Below are 21,587 nucleotides of genomic sequence, written 5' to 3' on the forward strand. Positions count from 1 at the left end.
TTTGCTGTCTGCGTCTCCCAGCAGATGTCTGGGTAGTTTACTACAGCATAATAGGAGGGCCTGCTGGCTAGCCCCATCTGAAGCACCCAATCAGCCCCTCCACAGCATGTTGAGTCATGGAGAGGAGCCTACCCCATCTGAGGCAGATCTCAGGGACCATAAAAGCTGAGGAGGTGGTAGTCATGGGGGACCTAAACATTTTAATGCCTCAGGAGCCCCGAATCTAGTTCTTCCCCTTGGTGTGTGTCCCCTGAGGGACCTAAACTAATTTACTCCATAGCAGGCTAGTACTTGTAAATACTATGCTGCTGCAAAGTAAAAAACTCTGCAGCAGTGCACATGTAGATGCTGGATGGACTGGCTCAGAAATAAGGGTGCTTCAGTGCAGGGACTGCCTGCTGGCTAGCCCCATCTGAAGCACCCAGCCAGCCACTCCACAGCACGTTGAGTCATGGTGAGGAGCCCTGGAATCTGCTGGAGCTCTTCTACCCCATCTCAACTTGCTGCAATCCCAGGAGCACATGCAGATGCACGCCTGGTAGCAATAAGCTCTGGAGCTTATTGCGTGCATTAATAGGCACATTTAGATGTACACACTGATACATACAGGATACAAAATGCAATGGGTCAGATATTTTATTTGTATTATATTAGCACAATGAGATTGGAGTCATACTGTACTACATTCTGTACAGACATTTAATAGGAGACAATTACTATAACATATAACCTACTGTCTAAACAAATACAATAGACAAGGGGTGAAAGGGAAAGGAATGTATTGCAAACTGAACTAGTTCGCCAAGGTCACATATCAGATCATTGCAAGAGCCTAAGAAGAACCACAATCTCCTGACTTTTAGGCTGATATGCTATCCATTAGACCATCCAGCGCTCAATCTGGGAATGTAATCTCTTTGTTTCTAGGAAATATAAGCAATCATGATAAATCAGATAAATCTGAATACAAATGGGGATTGCCTTCTGGCAGTGTTGGTTTGAATCTTATTTAGGCAACCATTTTGAGTTGAATTTTGTTAATTCACATAGGATTATGAGGACAAAGGAATTGCTATCATGGACAAGACCCATGACTCAACTACTTCCATATCCTGTCTCCAACAGCAATCAACAATTGTTGCATTAAAAGAAACATATAAAAAAAATTCCCCACTAGGCTGATGTTGGGAAATGTGCCCTTCATAAAGTTAAGACTTTAGTAATTCCCAATAGAGGCTGGCTTAAGCCATGGCATATGATATTTTAGATCACTTCCAAACCTTTTCTTTTAATATTAACTCTTATAACTTAACTATTATTTCCTATGCCCTCATTCTTACTGCCTTGCTTTGAACCACTATAATTCTGCAATATCCTTTTCCAAATGGAGTAACCAGTACATACTTTTCTAGATGATAGTTTATCACTGGTTTGCATAAAGTCAGTATGATGTTTTCCATGTTGTTTTCTATCCTACTTTTTATGTATCTCAACATCTTGCTTGCTTTTTAATACTGCAGGTGGTCTTCCATTGCCATGCCAAGGTTCCTTTATACTTTATGGATAATTAAAATTGTATTTTCCAATACCTTGCATTTATTAACATTGAATTTCTTTTAACACCCTAAGATGTTCACCTCATTTGCTGAGGTCCTGCCAAAAATCCATCCAGCCTTATCTCGATTTGGCTAATGTAAATAACTTTGTAATCTGAAAATTTTGCTGCCTGACTACTACTTTCCAGGTCCTTAATGGATGTATTAACTCTGGCCCTGACCTCAAAAGATCTTTACTTTGGGCTTGAAGGCTTTTTGACTAACCTCTTTTTATTGAAATATCTCCCTCTAAATTTTAGTTTCACTATATCACTGTGTTCACATTCTCTTCATCTGACCTTCCCTATAATTAGTGTACTATAATGGTTCAGTGAATACCAGTCTAACCCGATGAATACTAGCTTGCAGTAGTTATATAATGATTGTAGCTAAATTCTCTGCTGGCTTAGCTCGATGTAAGTCACCTCTTCTTCCTAAAGAAGTCTGTGTACTGCTGTTGGCACAGACTTCTTATCAGTTTCCACCACCAGGCTGGCTGTCCTTCAGCTGCAGTGTAAAGGTCTTTTAGATATTTCAAGATGAAAGATGTTATGAAAATGAAAATGGCAACAATAGAAAGATCATTAAGACACACACAACAAATAACAGGATAAATTTTTAGACAGTATTATTAAGTAAATAAAATAATAATCCCAAAAGGGATTGAGCCTGAATTCAGGAAGCCAAAGAGAAAGGTCACAGTGACATGACATGGTAAATCAAGGACCATTGAGGATATGGTGAGCTACTTCAGCAAGATTTTCTAGTATGTGATTTTTTTTTTCCTTTCTGCAAAAACTGTAGTTCATTTTAAACATACTTACTACTGAGTAAATGGCTAAATAAATAGAGGTTTCCTCCTAATGTCATGTGTCCTTTAGAAAGAATCATTTGGGAATTTTTCTCCTATCTTTTACAAAGTATGTTAGGAAAGATCTTAACTTTTAAGTGCGAGGCATCAGAGGGTGTCTGTATCACAGTGGTAAAATCTGAGTCTCACCACTGAGTCTATAATCCCTTCCCACTCCCAACAATTAGGTAATGAAGAGTCTGTGGCGGTACCCCAAACTGAAGCAGCTGAAAACTCCAGAAATCTAGGTCTGAGTGTAGTGTCAGGGAAACCCCAGTGCATTCTTAGCACCTCATTTCTGAGCTTGGTAGACACAGAGCTTGAGGTGAGGCTTATTGGGTCAACAATAATGCTGATTCCTCCCTACCTGGATGTAGGTATATACCAGTGTAAGCAACAACCCTTTGTTAAGTGCTTAGATGCTCTATTTTGTGCATCCAGGGCACAGAGAGACTTAGGTGTGTTGAAATGGAATCCAAAATAGCCAGTAAGATCAAGAATGAAAAAATAGGCAATGGCAGAAACTTTAAGCCATATTAATGTTGATGAGTAAACATTTATTTGAAGAATATTGATTATTTATTTTCAATGGATAGATTTGTCTAGGGGATTTTTCCTGTTTTTTAAATGTATATCCATTCTCAACTTCCTTGTACAATGGGATAAATGTAGATTGCTGTCTGGTCTGACTAGATCTTTCCTACACTATTGAACCCTGCACAGAAGTGTGGCGAAGGAGTACAGCAGCTACTGTTCCACAATAGTACCTGCAGTAGCAGTAATGCCATCCAGAATGAGGGCATAGCCAAGATACACTTCTTCCTTTCAAAATGACCAGTAGATCTGGCCTAGGTAAAAGGTAGATCGTGGCATACTCACCTGACTGAGCTGCCTTCACAATATGTATTCCACAGGAGTCCCAGGAGGAAGTCAATGCAATTTTACTGCACCTTCACTTTATATGCAGTTCAGGGTTTTACCATACCTGGCACAATCCATTGCCCATATTCAGGCTTTTTAATTTAATATCATATTAATGAATCTGTATTAAATCCATCTGTTTTGCATAGTAGTTAGATGCAACATATATTCATTGAGGGTGGAAATCTATTTCCCTTTGTACATCTAAACAACAACTTCCTAGCTGTATATTTGGGGGTGTTTGGCTCTGGACATTACTCATGCCCAGACTGGATTTGAACCTCCATCTTCCTGATTTCCTGGAACAGTACTGTAGACAGATATTCACCAGTGCTCCTTTTGTAGATAAAATCCTAAGTGATCCCAGGATAGCAGTTACATCACAAATATATATTACACTTGTCCATCAGGCTCTGTAAGCAACAGGGCATTGTGGACTAACCCAAAACACACATATAATCATCATGGCAGGAAACTACTACGGGCATGGAGAGTGAAGTATAGATATATGTATGGGAAGTGTAGACACAGCTAAGTCAAGCTGAGTGTGTCTAATGTGTGCTATGAAATGAAGGCGCTTTTCACAGTGATTTTCTTTGAACTATTCTCCAACATGTTTTTCATAGACTGGTTTTACTAATGCATACAATGAATCTTTTAGCCCTAACCGAGGCTCATAGAAATTTTATTTTCTATAGTATAATCTCCACAAATCTGCTGCATAGTGTAGTGTCAGGTCCTGGGGGATACAAGAAAACCAAATTTCCGAAACAGCATATAAGAATATAACTGATGTGCTTAATGGATATAAGAAACAAAGAGAGAACTGTATAGAAGGAACTGACACATGGTAAATATCAGCTTAGGCGCCACCAGCTGCCATCTATGAAAACAATCCTGAGCTACAGGTTGTAAAATCAATAAAGAAAAACACAGCAAAAACAATCACCAGGAGAACTAGAATCCCTTAGCTTTGAATGAAGACTTTCTCTGATGTGTGTGACACAAAGTCTATTCAAAAAGCACATTTCACATCAGGCTAGCTTTAAACATTGAAGAAATCAAGGTCATTTTTTAATGAGGGAAAATATTTTACACTACTATCACCTGGAGCAATCCTATAATGAGGAACATGGCTCATCTCTTGCTGGAACATAAATCCTGCTCTAAACAGATCTCCTGTATTCACACCTGGAAAATTGTGTCCCATTAGTAGCACATCATTTCAGAAAGATATTAAAAATTTGGAAGGAACTCAAAAAATAACTACAAAAATAATCCTAAAGTTGAAATATTCAGAGGGATGGAACAACTGACTTAAGACAAAAGCTTTAAAAAAATCACTTATACCTCAAACCAACACATCTGTCTGCTAACATTATTGATGCTTGAGTGTAAATCCCACAAATTTAATAACTCAAAAGCAAGAATAAACATACTAGTACCCAGATATGATATGACACTGCAAAATGTTGCACCTGCTTGTACACCAGAGCACATTCTCTTGTACTTCTGAAAATATAACTAACTACAATAAACGAAACAGATCTCTCTAAATTAGGGGTGGCTGAGCCTCAGCATGGAGGTAATAAATGGCACATAGATTCAAAGATTCATAGATGTTAGGGTCGGAAGGGACCTCAATAGATCATCGAGTCCGACCCCCTGCATAGGCAGGAAAGAGTGCTGGGTTTAGATGACCCCAGCTAGATGCTTATCTAACCTCCTCTTGAAGTCCCCCAGAGTAGGGAAGAGCACCACCTCCCTTGGGAGCCCGTTCCAGACCTTGGCCACTCGAAATGTGAAGAAGTTCCTCCTAATGTCCAATCTAAATCTGCTCTCTGCTAGCTTGTGGCCATTATTTCTTGTAACCCCTGGGGGCGCCTTGGTGAATAAAAACTCACCAACTCCCTTCTGTGCCCCCGTGATGAACTTATAGGCAGACACAAGGTCGCCTCTCAACCTTCTCTTGCGGAGGCTGAATAGGTCCAGGTTCTCTAGTCTCTCCTCATAGGGCTTGGTCTGCAAGCCCCTAACTATACGAGTGGCCCTTCTCTGGACTCTCTCCAGGTTATCCGCATCCCTCTTGAAGTGCGGTGCCCAGAATTGCACACAGTACTTCAACTGTGGTCTAACCAGCGCCTGATAGAGGGGGAGTATCACCTGCTTGGATCTATTTGTCATGCATCTGCTGATGCACGATAAAGTGCCATTGGCTTTTCTGATGGCTTCGTCACACTGCCGACTCACGTTCATCTTGGAGTCCACTAGGACTCCAAGATCCCTTTCCACTTCCGTGCCACCCAGCAGGTCATTCCCTAGGCTGTAGGTGTGCTGGACATTTTTCCTCCCTAGGTGCAACACTTTGCATTTCTCCTTGTTGAACTGCATCCTGTTGTTTTCTGCCCACTTATCCAACCTGTCCAGGTCTGCTTGCAGCTGTTCCCTGCCCTCCGGCGTGTCCACTTCTCCCCATAGCTTTGTGTCATCCGCAAACTTGGACAGAGTACATTTCACTCCCTCGTCCAAGTCTCTGATGAAGACATTAAAGAGCCCTGCTGGACCCCACTGCCCACACCCTTCCAGGTCGAAGCCGACCCATCCACCACAACTCTCTGGGTGCGACCCTCCAGCCAATTCACCACCCACTGGACTGTGTAGTCATCCAAGTCCCAGTCTCTTAACTTGTTCGCCAGTATGGGGTGGGATACCGTATCGAAGGCCTTCCTGAAGTCTAAGTATACAACATCCACCCCTACTCCTGTGTCCAGGCGTTTCGTAACCTGGTCATAAAAGGAGACTAGATTGGTCAGGCACGATCTGCCTGCTACGAACCCATGCTGGTTTCCCCTCAGCATAATTTGTCTTGCCGGGCTCTCGAAAATGTGAACCTTGATAATTTTTTCAAAGACTTTGCCAAGGATGGAGGTGAGACTGACTGGCCTATAGTTGCCTGGGTCCTCCTTCCTCCCCTTCTTGAAAATGGGGACCTCGTTGGCCCTTTTCCAGTCCTCTGGGACTTTGCCTGTGCGCCACGAGCGTTTGAATATTCCCACCAGTGACTCTGCAATGATGTCGGCCAGTGCCTTCAGCACCCTCGGATGGAGCTCATCCGGGCCTGCCGACTTAAAGGCATTCAGTTCTTCCAAGTGACTCTGCACCACCTCAGGGTCTACGCATGGAAGTCTGGTGCCTTGCTGCTGCCTCTCTACAATCCCAGTGAGAGACTTGTCGCGCCCCTCACTTAGGAACACTGAGGCAAAGAACTCATTGAGGAGTTCAGCCTTGTCCCCACTGTCCGCCACCAATTTTTTCTGCCCATTTAGCAGGGGTCCTATTCCTCCCTGGGCCTTCCTTTTACTCCCTATATATCTAAAAACCAATTTCTTGTTTTCCTTTACTTGGGATGCCATCCTCAGCTCCATGGTAGCTTTGACCCGCCTAACTGCCTCCCTACAAGCACGAGCAGAGGAGGTATACTCCTCTTTGGTGATCTCTCCCTGTTTCCACTTTTTATGTGCTCCCCTTTTGGCCCTTAGGCTGCCCTGGATTTCTGCGGTCAGCCAGGGAAGCCTCCTGGCCCCCTTCCCTCTTTTACCCGGCATGGGGATCGTCTTGCTTTGTGCCCGAAAGATCGTTTCCTTAAGGCACAGCCACCCTTCTTGGGCTCCCATCATTTCAAAACTCCTACTCTGCAGTGCATCCTTGACTAATCGCCTGAGTTAATTTAAATCAGCTTTCCTAAAGTCTAGTACTTTCACCCTCCTAGTTACCTTACTCACTCGACGTCTTATTGTGAATTCTATTATTAGGTGATCACTGTCCCTCAGATGGCTACCAATCTGTAGGTCCCCTACCATGTCATCCCCTGTTGCCAATACCAGATCCAGTAAGGCATTCCCCCTAGTGGGACCATGTACCTCCTGTGTCAGGTGGAGGTCCTGTACACAGGTTAGAAACCTGCGTGAGCGGTGGGACTTTGCCGTCTGTGTCTCCCAGCAAATGTCTGCGTAGTTTAGGTCCCCCATGACTACCGCCTCTTTAGATTTTATGGTCTCCGAGAGCTGCCTCAGGAACCCCGAATCTATTTCTTCCCCTTGGTGTGGAGGTCTGTAGCAGACCCCTACCACCAAATCCCTTTCTCCTTGCCCCCCATGTAGCCTAACCCACAATCCTTCTACTTCCTCATCCTTTGATTCCGTCTTGATGAGGGTTGATGTATATTGCTCATTGACATAGAGTGCAACCCCCCCCCCTTCTTCCCCGACCTGTCCTTTCTGTACAATCTATAACCCTCAATATGTACTGCCCAGTCGTGGGATGAATCCCACCAGGTTTCCATTAGCCCTACTAAGTCGTAGGTGTTTTGTGCAAGCAGGAATGCTAGTTCCTCCTGCTTGTTTCCCATGCTCCTAGCATTAGTATATAGGCACTTGAGCCCTGTGACAGGTGCCTTTGCTGCCCCCCACCCCGAGTCCCAAGGGGCCCCTTATTTCTTACCTTCTCGTTTCTTACCTGTGCCGTAGTGCTGGCCGCCCCGCATCTTGCAGGTTCCCAATGTTCTCTTTCTTCATGCTGGGCTGTCCTTGTGGGTGCCACATGGTTTGGTGGTCCACAGCTTCCCCCACCCTCATCTTCCCCTCCCCCTGGCGAGCCTAGTTTAAAGCCCACCGGAGGAGATCCACCAACCTAGAAGAAAACACACACTTACCTTTGGGGGACAGGTGAAGCCCATCCCAACTGAGCATGTCCCTCGTCGTGATGTGCGGGTCGTCATCCAGGAAGCTGAAGCCTGCCTCGAGACACCACTGCCGAAGCCGCCAGTTGGTCTCTTGGATGCAGTTCTCATGCCGTCTTCTGTGTCCGTTCACTGGTAGGATGCAACTGCTTTGTTTGATACATGGCAGAACTGGCAGGAAACAGGGACAACAGTGAAAGATAGGGCAGGGAAGGGGGACCAAAGCAGCAGATCAGACCGTGGTAGGGTAGGGAAGTGGCATTTAGGGAGGAGGCAAGGCTTACCTTGTGGGATGGCTTCCAAAAAATGTGGCCTTCACTGCTATAAATCATACTCATATGTAAAACCTTAATTACTACCATGGCAAGGAAAGGTTTTTTGGGGTGTGCATGTGTGTGTATGAGACAGAGAGTGGATATTCTTTGAGCCACAAAGCACCCTTCTCCAGTATGTTTTTTTCCCTGTTATTTAGCTTAGACTACTTAGTGTCTGGTTTGTTTTTTTTTCCCAGACCCAAAGAAGAGTAATTTGTGCCTAAAATCTTGTCCAACATCTCTCCCAACTCTGTAGGTTGTCCAATAAAAAGTAACACAAAAAAATGTTTCTTTTCCTACATTTCAGAGACTGTTGTGGCTACAACACCATGGTTAAGTTAGTTTTCAATGCCAGAACTTCAGCTATCAGCTTAATTTCAGTGACCTAAATGTATCACTAATTTACAAAGTCAGAAGATCCAGTTCATATTCTTTATAGAAATATGTATGTCACTAAAGTCTATTATATGTTATTTCTATTGGATATATAAGCAAGTATGAAGTCAGTTATAAGGCTGCCTACTTGAGAATGGCATAGAGGAACTTGCTGTGTTCTCTGATCCCTGATATAGTAAATAATATAGTGGGAGGTGTTATTGTATGGGTGCATCTATACGCGCTGATTTAGGATGCATTAGCCAATTTTAAGGCACATTAAGGGCATGGGTCTACACGTGCATGACCTTAATGTGCCTTAAAATGGCAATTTTAAGATATTTGCTCTTAAATTTGATATCTGCAAAAGCAGGTATCAAACTGATGTGCCAATAGCTAAAGTGCCTTAACGCATGTGTAGACATGCTAAGGCGCAGCAATGCTGTGTATGTCAACTGACTTGGGACTAATGTCCGAAGTCGTTCCGCATACCATGTTAATGCACCTTAGCCTGTGCATGTGTAGACATGCACCTAAATTGACTTAATATGCATTAGGCAAATGAACATTAAGCTTAGGTGCACATAAAAGCACTTGTAGACATGCCCTATGTGTATGTGCATGGTTTTGTGCATACTTCAACCAAGCATGTGTGGTAATCATTCTGGAAATAAAAAAAACAAAACAAAAACAAAGAAGCCTACTTCCTTTGCAACAAATTATTAATATTTAGGCTTTGCCAGGATTCTCTTAGTGCCAGTGTTTCAGGTTCCAAGGTTGATAAAGCCTATTAGCCTCAGATCTGTTTTTACAAATGGTTTCCACTGCATGGTTATCAAATTTATTCCATAGGTCAAGAAACTTAACCTAATAGAATTGATCACAGGATTTTCACCAAAGCTGTGGTTCTGCATCATCCCACAGAAAAACTAGGAGTCTCAGTTTTCTTCCATGGGAAGGTTTTCTCTTCATACAAGTGAGCAACAAAAAGAAATTTGAAACCATGAAAGTTACTGTAAATGGAATTGTCATCATCCTCTTGTCACCTCTGCTTACTAACAGAGCACGTCAAGTAATGGAAAAACATATGTACAAAAAAAAGGTAAAAAATAGACCAAACCTTACAGTCAATAGAATGTTATTTAGCCATCAATGGACCTAGTAAGGTAAGAAAGAATTATTCATATTAATTATACTAAGAAAATTCACAGGTAATATTATTTATTAGAAAGTTACTAACCAACTGTACTTACAGAGTTCAGAATACTTTGAGGCATGTGCTCCTCATAATTTTGATCTGTTAAATTGAAAATACTCTGTCTCAGGGGAAAGAATGAGAATGGAGAACAGGAAATATGGGCTTAGTTTCCAATGCTGTCACTGACCTGCTGGGTGAACATTGGCAAATCACTTCTCCCTCTGCTTCAGTTTCCCCAGCTGGAAAATGGGGGTATGACTGAACTTCTTTGTGAGGGAATTTGAGATCTATTGATGAAATTTCTATGCAAGTGTATTGTCATCATAAGTAGGGGTTGTAGGCAGGTGTAAGGGTTTGTTCCTCTAGAATAGCTAAGAAGGCTAGGGACCTGAGCTATTCAACCAGAAATAGAGAACAAAAAAAAAAAAAAAAGTTGTTCAATTTGGTAGAGACATCTGAAGTAAACAGGAAAAAAGTTGATTTGTTTGTGATTTTTGGTTTTTTTTGTCCGCATTTAATGAATATGTATGCAGAGTTCATAGACCCAAAGGTATTCATTCTATGGATTTATGATGTAGTAATTGGTGTCGGGATTTTATTCATAAAGAAAATCTATAATTATTATTTTGATTACTGTTTAGAATTAAATCTATATAAATGATACAAGTATCTTGTTCTGCTAAATATTTGTTTTTTTAAGCTTATTCACTATTCTATATTTAGCTCCTCATTTAATAATATAATAAGATTGAAAGTGACAGCTACACCAACACAGTGAAGATTACCTTACCAGTAGTTTCAACAAGAAAGCATAGTGGTAGAGAACTCCAGAGCTTTTACTGACTTCGGGGATTGGAGTAGAGTGTGTGTTTAACATATTAGGAAAGCAAACAAGGCAAATGAAACTATTTTCTTGGTTCATTCACCTGCAAACTTTCAGATGAGAAGTGTTTTGGTGAGAATATCAGGTAAATATTTGGGGATTTACACATCTTTGTGTAAGCTAAATCTGAGGATGACCTATGAATGAGATTATAGCACCCAGACTATCAGCTGAAGTTTATTTGAGGTTCCTGTCATCTTTACCTAGAACCAGACTATCAACATCATTATCATTAAATTATATTGTTTTGCTATAGCTACAGAGTTAATGTCATTTTTACAGAGGACAGCTAAGGGTAGAGAATGATTTTCTTCATCATATAGTATGTAAACTTCCCAGCTAAATTGTCAAATCGTGTGGTCAACATTGAACCCAATAACCAGACTCTTAGGAAATGACATCTACATTCCTTAACCAACTATAAGCCTTATAATCACATAAGGCCCTAATATAATTCAGCCCTAATAAAACCAATTCAGCCCTAATATAAATGGACAAAATTCATTTGAAGACAAGGGCAGATTCTCTTGCATTAACATTAATTTTACACTCATGTAATTCCAGTGGAGCTAATCTGATTTGCTTCAACAAGGATTCAGGCTTGCTGAATCTGGCTTGTTGTTCTACCAATAACATATGAGCTGGGTACAGACATTAGATTTTTATCCATATAAGTGATCAGAAACTGGTTTATACCAGTAACTAGTTTTATGCCACTATAAAAAACTGGGCATTTGTGGCATGACAAAGTACTACCAATGTCTATTTGCTCAGCACTTGGGCCACCATAAAAAAAAACATTAAAAAGGCTCAAAAGCGATGTCTGTTTGCAGCCTAAGCCTCACTTATGGGTCTGCTGAGACAATCTAACTCTGTATTTGAAAAAAAAGCTGTCTCATTTTTTCTTTACTTTTTTTGGATATGTTGGGCTGCTCTTGCTGACGATCTGGGTGCTACAGCTGATGAAGAATCTGGCAGCCTGCTTTCAGATATGGGTGGTTCACCAGGAGTGCATTACTCCAGTACTCCAGTCTGCACAGACTCCCAGTACATTTACAGCTGCAATTCAAGATACTGGTTTTGACTTAGAAGGCCCTAACTGGTGTGGGTACTTAGGGATCTCGTCCCACCTTGATCCCTAACGTCAGACAAGAGCAATCTCTTGCAACTACCACCCGTGCGCCAAGCTTGTTTGGAAAAAAGCATACAAGATATCATATTTTTCTGCTCTGGAACTCTCTTCTCCTTGTAGACCAAAAATTCTCAGGTCAGCTCGCGGAGACAAGTAAAAGGATGTGGTCATCATGGGTGAGCCCTGCAGACATCTGCTGGGAAGAGCAGTCAGCCAGGTCTGACCACTCACGTAGGTTCCTAGCTGTGTTACAGGACCTCCATCTAACCCAGGAGGTGCACAGTCCCACCAGAGGAAATGCCTTGTTAGACCTGGTCCTGGCCACAAGCAATGACCTGGTGAGGGGACTGTGGGTGCTCAACTACCTGGGCGATAGCGATCATTGCCTACTGGAATTCACCATCCAGTGCAGGGTGGCAAAGGCCTGCAGCAAGACAGCAGCCTTGGACTTCAGGAGGATGGATTTCATTGAGCTAAGGAGACTAGTTGGGGAGGCATTGAGGTCCTGGAGGGATGGGGAGTTGGGAGTCCAAGATGCGTGGTCATTCCTAGTTTCATAGTTTCATAGTAGGTAGGGTCAGAAGGGACCTGAGCAGATCATCAAGTCCGACCCCCTGCCATGGCACGAAAGAGTACAGGGGTCAAACAACTCTGGTGAGGTGTTCATCCAGCGTCCTTCTAAAGACCCCCAGGGTAGAAGCCAGCACCACTTCTGTTGGAAGCTGGTTCCAGATCCTAGCCGTCCTGACAGTGAAGTAGCGCCTCCTGATATCTAGCCTGAATCTACCCTCTGCCAGCTTGTGACCATTATTTCTTGTCACTCCTGGTAGTGCTCGGGGGAACAGAGACTCTCCCAATGCCTGCTGGTCCTCCCTGACTAGTTTGTAAATGGCCACTATATCCCCCCTCAACCTTCTCTTGCGGAGGCTGAACAGGTTCAGGTCCCTTAGCCTCTCCTCATAGGGCCTGCCCTACTGACCCCTGATCATGCAAGTGGCCCTCCTCTGGACCCTCTGCATGTTGTACACATCCATCCTGTCCCTCGTGAAGTGCAGCGCTGAGAACTGGATGCAGTACTCCAACTGTGGCCTGACCAGTGTCGCATAGAGGGGGAGGATCACCTCCTTGGACCTGCTTGAGATGCATCTGTGGATGCATGACAAGGTGCGGTTGGCCTTCCTGACCGCATCCCAACACTGTCGGCCCATGTTCATTTTGGCATCAGTAGTGACCCCAAGATCCTTTTCTGCCTCTGCACTGGCAAGAAGGGAGTTCCTCAGCCTGTAGGTATTCTGCTGGTTCTTTCCCCCCAGGTGCAGTACCTTGCACTTGTCAGTGTTGAAACTCATCCTGTTCTCATCCGCCCACCCCTGTAACCTTTCCAGATCTGATTGCAGCCTATTTCTCCCTTCTAGCATGCCCACTTCTCCCCACATTTAGTGTCATCTGCGAATTTGAACAGGGTTCTTTTTACCCCTTCATCCAAGTTGCTGATGAAGATGTTGAATAGTGCAGGCCCGAGGACCGAGCCCTGAGGAACCTCACTGCCCACATCCCTCCAGGTTGTATAAGACCCATCAACCACCATTCTCTGGGTGCGACCCTTCAGCCAATTAATGGCCCATCTGACTGTGTAGGTATTGACGCCACAGCCTCCTAGTTTTTTAATGAGAATGGGGTGAGAGATAGTGTCAAAGGCCTTCCTAAAGTCCAGAAAGACTATGTCCACCGTGACACCTTCATCTAAGGATTTTGTGACCTGGTCATAGAAGGCCACCAGGGTGGTCTGACAGTACCTGCCTCTAAAGAACCCGTGTTTGTTGCGCCTAAGCATTATGTCCCCTGCTGGGTCCTTGGGGACATGCACCAGGATAATTCTCTCAAAAAGCTTCCCCAGGACCGAGGTAAGACTAACTGGCCTATAGTTTCTTAGGTCCTCTTTCCTCCCTTTTTTGAAAATGGGAACTACGTTGGCCCTTTTCCAGTCCTCTGGCACCACACCAGAGCAGCATGAGTGCTCATGAAGCTGTGCCGGGCTAACCCTAACCCTAACAATGACCTCTGCTAATTCCCTCAGCACTCTGGGGTGGAGATCATCAGGATCTGATGATTTAAATACATCCAGTCCCTCCAGAACTTCCCTGACTAGGCCCTCTCTGACCCTAGACCTGGGTGTGCCTCCCCTGGGGCCTACGGGGGGTTCTGGGGTGGGGGGGTTCCCTGGTTCCTGCTCAGAAAAATGGAAGCAACTTCTGGTGGGACTGGACGTGTTCAAGTCAGCAGGTCCTGACAATCTCCACCCCAGAGTGCTGGGAGAATTAGCAGAGGTCATTGCGGGACCCCTGGCACAGCTTTACAAGCTCTTGTGGTGCTCTGGCAAGGCACCAGAGGACTGGAAAAGGGCCAATGTGGTCCCCATTTTCAAAAAAGAGAGGAAGGAGGACCCAAGAAATTATAGGCCTGTCAGTTTTACCTTGGTCCTGGGGAAGCTCTTTGAGAAAATTATCCAGGTGCACATCTGTGAGGGGTAAGCAGGGGACTGTATGCTTAGAGGCAACCAACATGGGTTCATTAGAAGCAGGTCCTGTCAGACCAACCTGGTGGCTTTCTATGACCTGGTCACAAGATCCTTGGACACAGGTGTTGCAGTGGATGTAGTCTCTCTGGACTTTAGGAAGGCCTTCGACACTGTCTCTCACCCCATTCTCGTTAAAAAATTTGGAGATTGTCATGTCAATGCCTACACAGTCAAATTGGCCACCAATTGGCTGGAGGGCCACACCCAGAGAGTGATGGTGGATGGGTCATTTTTGACCTGGAGGGATGTGGGCAGTGGGGTTCCCCAGGGCTCGGTTCTTGGGCCAGCACTGTTCAACATCTTCATCAGCAACTTGGATGAGGGGGTGAAAAGCACCTCGTTCAAATTCGTGGATGACACTAAGATGTGAGGAGAAGTGGACATGCTAGAAGGTAGGGACAGGCTGCAATTGGATCTGGACAGGTTACAGGGGTGGGCAGATGAGAACAAGATGGGATTCAATACTGACAAGTGCAAGGTAATGCACCTAGGAAGACAGAACCAGCAGCATACCTACAGGCTGGGGAACTCCCTTCTCATCAGCACAGAGGCAGAAAAGGATCTTGGAATCATTTTAAACTCCAGGATGAACATGGGCCACCAATGTGGGGATGCAGTCAGGAAGGCTAACTGCACCTTGTCATGCATCCACAGATACTTCATGAGCAGGTTCAAGGAGGTGATCCTCCCCCTCTATATGACATTGGTCAGGCCGCAGTTGGAGTGCTGCATCCAGTTCTGGGCGCTGCACTTCAGGAGGAATGTGGACAACATCAAGAGGGTCCAGAGGAGGGCCACTTGCATGATCAGGGGGCAGCAGGGCAGGCCCTATGAGGAGAGGCTATGAGATCTGAACCTGTTCAGCCTCCACAAAAGAAGGCTGAGAGGGGATTTGGTGGCTGTCTATACACTGGCCAAGGGAGACCAGCAGGCAATGGGAGAATCTCTGTTCTCCTGAGCACTACTGGGAGTAACAAGGAATAACAGCCATAAGTTGACGGAGAGTAGATTCAAGCTAGATATCAGTAGGAGCTACTTCACAGTCAGGGCAGCTAGGATATGGAACCAACTTCCAAGAGAAGTGGTGCTTGCTCCTACCCTGGGGGTCTTTAAAAGGGGGCTAGATAGACACCTTGCTGGGGTCGTTTGACCCCAGCATTCTTTCCTGCCATGGCAGGGGGTCAGACTTAATGATCTGCTCAGGTCCCTTCCGACCCTACCAACTATGAAACCTCCAGAGCCTGAGCCTGGATATCTTCCAGAAGCACTGCAAGACTTTTATTTGGGCAGATATTTGGCAGGGAAGGTTATATTCAGGGATTGTTTGGGGAGTTTTTGTTATATATCTTATTTAATATTTTATCTGCTTTAGAAGTTGTTTTGCTTTTTCACTGCTAGCTGCCCAGAGCCTTTTTTGGGGGTAAGGGGATATAGAAATTTACAAAATAAATACTTTTAATGTATTTAATTTATTTACTTAATTTACTTTTAAAAAATTAGGTTAGCAAAGTAATAACAGAAATATATTGTGCTTTTATAATGCTGTCTATATCAGAAGCTCATAACATTTGATAAATGTTTAAATCTAAGCTTCAGAACACCCCTGTGAGAATAGTGAGTATTATTATGCCCTTTTTATTTTAAAGAAGGAGAGAGACTGGGGAGTAGAAATGTTTGTTAAAAGATTTTCCCCACACCTCACAGAAATCTCCAAAGTCCCAGTCCCTATGATTTAAGCATTTAACTGTGCTGTCCCATATATTGTGAAACTCTGCAGAAATTCTGCACTCTTATGTGAATCATCTGTGAAATTCAGGTATCTGGCAGTGCTCCTTCAGTTTGTTTCTACCTTGATTCAATGGACACATTTAGGAGATAAGTATAGATTTCCAGTTTTCTGACTAGTCAAAACCTATCTAGTCTGTAAAATATTCAGTCCATTATTTTATTAAATACTTTCCCCTGACATTTTCCAAACAAAACTTGAAATATTTGGTTAATATTTACCTAACAGCCTACAGACTGAGGACCCTATTGTACATTATGACTAATCTTGAATTTTCTAGTTTATTCCATTGGCTGATGTCAATTTGTTGACTCTAAGTGACAATCAGGGATCTAGGTTTTCCATTTCCTGTGGAAAAATTCAGATTTTCTCTTTTAAAGAGAAAAACCTTGGAAACTCTGGGTTTCCCTTTGAAGTCTGGCAGAATTCCTGGGGTGGGAGGAGGGCAGGGGGAGCAGAAGGAGGAGGTCAATCAGAGACTGGGGATGCCACATGCATGTGCACACACACACATGCATGTGGCTGGCAACAGAGCCAGGCAGCATGGTGGAGAGCAGTTCCTGCAGTTCTCTGCACATAAATCTATTGGGAAGGCAGAGTCAACATGTGGGAGTGCAGGGGGGGGGGCATAGGCAATGTATAGTGGGGCACTTTGGGGGACACAACTTGTGGGCATATTGAGGAGGCAGCAGCAGCTTGTTCTGAGCCTGTACAGTGAAGGTGGGAGTGGGGCAGTGTTGGTAATTGGCTGGGGCTGGGGCTGGGGATGTTGCCCAGCTGGAGCAATGCCTGGGGCTGGGACCAGGGCCAGAGCAGGTGGGAATGCATGGCCAGGGAGTTGGATGGAGCCACAGGTGGCTTATCCTGCAGGAGGGTGGATCTCCACTGCTGCGTGCAGTTATAAGAAGGGGTTGGGCCCATAGGCAATGCATTGGAGAGGCATGGGGGGCACATGCCTCCCCAAATTTCTGTGCCCACAGTGGGGCATGGGGCTGTAGCCTGGCCAGACCAGCATTAGGTAGGAGTTGCCTCCATGGCCCACCAGGTGGGACATGGTGCAGGACAGTAGAGTAGGGATGGGTGGCTTGGTGCCATCACCAGTACCACCACATCACCTATGATGATGCCTATGCCTACACATGCCCTGCCCCACACACACACCCTTACCCACACACTGGGGCCTGGGGGCAGGGGACAGGTGGTCAGGAGAGAAGGGCTCATGAGGGGATGGGGGGCTGTGGGGCAGGACTGGGGGGTAGCAGCAGGACTGGGGGGGATGTTGGTTGGAAGAGAGCAGCCATAGCATGGGTAGGGGCAGGGAACTGATGTATCAGGGCTGCCCGGTGTCATAAAGCAGTGTGGGGACAGCTACAACCAGATTTGTGTTCTATTGAGCAAGTGGGACAGGAGGAGCTCTGATTTTCCACGATAAAAAAACAAAATCAAATGCCAAAATATAAGGGTATTTAGAATTTATTTTATTGTCTCTGAGGCACTGGTAAGCTTCCAATTTTTTTTAAAATTGTAACTATATCAATAAAACATTCTGTTTAACTGATTCCTATATATATAGTGGCATTTCATTTTAACCATGGAAAATGCAGATTTGGAGTTTTTTAATCAGAGAATTTTTTATTTTTTATGAAAGAATTTTTCACTTTTAACAGAAAAAAAAAACAGGATCCCTGGTGAGGTATAAATCTGTCATTTGTGTCCCCATTAGAAATAATATTTCTCATCTTTTAAAACAATGATTTCACATCACACATTTTCTAGGTGATTATCCCATCATCTGCTAATTATTTTAAAAAGTCTAGAAATAAATAAGATTAATAAAATAAGGAAAAAAAAGAAATGTTGTTTTCAGAACTAGATATTCACAATTAAGCAACAGGCTAAGTATTTGGTGGATAGATGGTCGAATGCGGCAAAAATTTTCAGTTCCTAAATACGTCTTGAAGTTCCATTATATCCTAACACGTCGTACATGTGAAGTATTCGAAAGCTTCTAAGTCATTCAAGTTCTTCTGAAAATTCTACTTGAGTTGTATTACAGTATATATATTTGGTTAAGTAAAGCATTAAGATACAGAATTAATCTGCATTTTCCTGGATTGTCAGTAAATTATAGGGCCTAAAATATTTAATTCCAAGGAGTACAAAAAACATTTAAATAAAAAAAAAAATTAAGCCAGAGAATACAAATAAAATGAAAGATCCAAATGAAACATAGAACCATAACAATATTTACAACTGAAGTTGAAATTCCATCCTTCCCAGTCCTGTCTTACTGAGCTGGCCTTTCCAAGTATCACTCACTGGGAATTCTTTGAAGTCTCTCAGTATTGTGTTTAAAAGCCTTTTCAATGTGTTTCACTCAGACATGTAAAACTTCTCTTAGTTTCTTAAAACTCTTGCTCATGTTAATCATTATAGCTGGCAATCCCTAAAGGCATCCCATGTATTGCAATACCTTTGCACAGAGAAGTGAGTTGAAGAGAATAATAATGATACTGATTTAAATGTATGTATATTATTTTTCATCCCAGGGTACCACTGTGGAACAGCAACAACATCTAGCCATTTAAGATACAAAGTGAACAATGAAGTTTGTTCAACCTCTCTGGAAGATCTAGCTATCACCTATTAAGTCTTCATTATTATAGCTCCATTATTATAGTTATTATAGCTCCATTACATACTGGCCTAGGTTCTGCAGTCATTAGTGTTTCAGCATACATGTAAATACATAGTCAGATTTGACCATAGGTGGCTAATGGAACTTAGCCCCCTCAAATGTGGGCAGTGGGTAGGGCTGCAGGGCAGCCTGGGTGTAGGCTCCAGGTGGCTGTACAGGGGGAGGGGGGAGAGGGACATGCACAGACATGCAGCTGGAGCCTACAGCAGCCTGAGCACAGCACAGCACAGCACAGCACAGCACAGCAGGTAAGTCTGTCATGGGGAAGGGAGATGACGGGGGTGAAGATCGAGGCCCCCATGGTGAGGGAGGGAGTGGAGCAGAGGCTGGGGCAGGGGCAGGGGCAGGGGCAGGGGCAGATGGTTCATCCTGAGATGCGGGGGAGCTCCTGCCACTGCATGCAGCCCAGCAGAAGCCCATGGCACACATGCCCCCCAGATACATGCATGGGGTGGAGGATCCCAGCTTCTACCAAGTTGTTCAGCATTGCAGCTCGTTCAGCACAAGAGGCCCTGGTACCTCCTGATTGCCCAGAAGGCAAAGTCAGCCCGAAAGCAGCAGCCTGCCCTCCTCCCCCCCATCCATACAGCGAGACCCAGCCCCCTATGCCATGGGTGCAGAGCCACCCCATGAGCGGGATAGGTCAGGAGAGGGGCTGGGCTGTAGCACTGTGTGGGCCTGGGGCCCGCTGGGAGAGGGTGTAGTTGTGGGAGCCACTAGCTGCACTGGGCACTCTGCTATCATTCCTTCCCCTGCCCCACCCCTTATTAAAAGGAAGCATTTCACATAGGGATCTGGCAGCTCTGGGCCTGATGGGAAGCTGGGATGTGACTGTCTCCCGAAGCACAGCTTTGTGCTGGCCCAGCCGGGCCCCACACCTCTAGCCCAGAGGGCGGGGCAGGGAGGGGGCGGGCAACCATCAGCAGAGGTGCAATTCCTCAGCTGGGCTCTGGCCTAGCTGCAGCAGCTCCTTGGGGATGCCCTGGAGGAGCCCAAGCTGGAGCGCAGTATTAGCAGGCCACAGCTGGGCCCATCTGCACCACAGGCATGGGGCACAGCCTGGAGCAGAATGGAGCCACTCTGTTCTGCAGGGGCTTAGGCTCTCACTGACTTTCTTCCTTCCTTACTTGAGCAATTTCTTCCTTTGCCACTAAGCTCCACCTGTCCTTCACTTCCAAGCCCACAACGCCTACATCAGAGGCCATGGGGCTCCTCCTAAGGCCACCTGGTTGGGACTGCATGAGGGCTTGAGGTCACTGGTAGGCTGCTGGCACCACCACGTGTGAGCTCCTGTCCTGCTGGGCAGCACATGTGTGGCCCACAGAGGGGCACCACTGCCCTTGTCCCTCCCTGGCCCTGCTCACGGGACCAGTGTGGTGGGCAGACTCCTGGGACTTGCTGTTGTGGGTGGGTGGGTGACTGCATGGCCCCTGTCAGGTGGGACAGAGGGTGCCATTCAGTCCTGTCTGATGTGTGCAGCCAGCTGTTCTTGGGGGAAAACAGGGGCATCACAGAGTTATTACCCTAGCCCAGCAACCAATGCCTGTGGCTGGTTCCCCTCATGCCATGAAGGTCGTTGTGGCCTCCCATGCTGATGGGGCTCTGTGTGCTCCTGCCAGTAACATTAAAAACAAATAAAAAATAATAAAGGGGTACATGAGCTGAAACTTTGAGACAGAAGGGATACACTTGTTAAAAAAGGTTGAAAAACTCTGTCGTACAGAATTCTGAGACTCATGAGCTATTAGAAAAGTGCAGATGGTGGGGCTGGCTGGGAATATTTATGACCAACAGCTAGATAGTCAAGGTTTTGGGATTATCCCAGGCTTGTGGGAAGGGTGGGGAGGGGGTGGTCTAGGACCCCAGCAGTCAAGGCTGGTAGGAACATCAGGAAAGCTGAAAACACTGGTATGACTCTCAGAGGGGCTGGGTGGTATCTTGATGAAAGGGTAAGACATGTGTCTTTTCATTCTGTCTCCAAACCTTATGGTCAGTTGTTCTTGTATAATTCCTTTTTTTCTATATAATAAATCCTTTTGTTGTTTTGTCTCCTTACCAATTGCCTGTGGTAAAGAGTAATGTTATATTAGGGTAAATGACATTCCAGAGTGACCCATTTTATGAAAAGGGGGTCCTTAAAATCTTCACAACTGAAAGGGAAGCCACTTGGAGCTAGCAGAGACTCCCCAGCTGCAGCTTTGAGGTCCAGCATAAAGACAATGGAAATAAGAATAAAGAGTTACCCCAGAGCAAATCTTGGTCTGATCCTTAAAACAAACAGTGGGACAATGGGGAGAAACTTGGGTTCTGGGGTATTCTTCAGATGGATTTGTGACACACATTCTTCTGATGGAAAAGGTTTAAAAGATCCAACTTTTAGGTAAATATTTGAATCATTTATATTATCTATATTAATTTTCAATTCCTTTGTATCACTCAGTTAAGGTTGGGAATTTGGCTTGATGCTTTCATACACAACCCTCAATGCTTTATCTTTCATGTATACTATAAAGAACAAT

This window comes from Alligator mississippiensis, chromosome 2 (genome assembly GCF_030867095.1).
Source record: "Alligator mississippiensis isolate rAllMis1 chromosome 2, rAllMis1, whole genome shotgun sequence".
NCBI classification, from domain to species: Eukaryota; Metazoa; Chordata; order Crocodylia; family Alligatoridae; genus Alligator; species Alligator mississippiensis.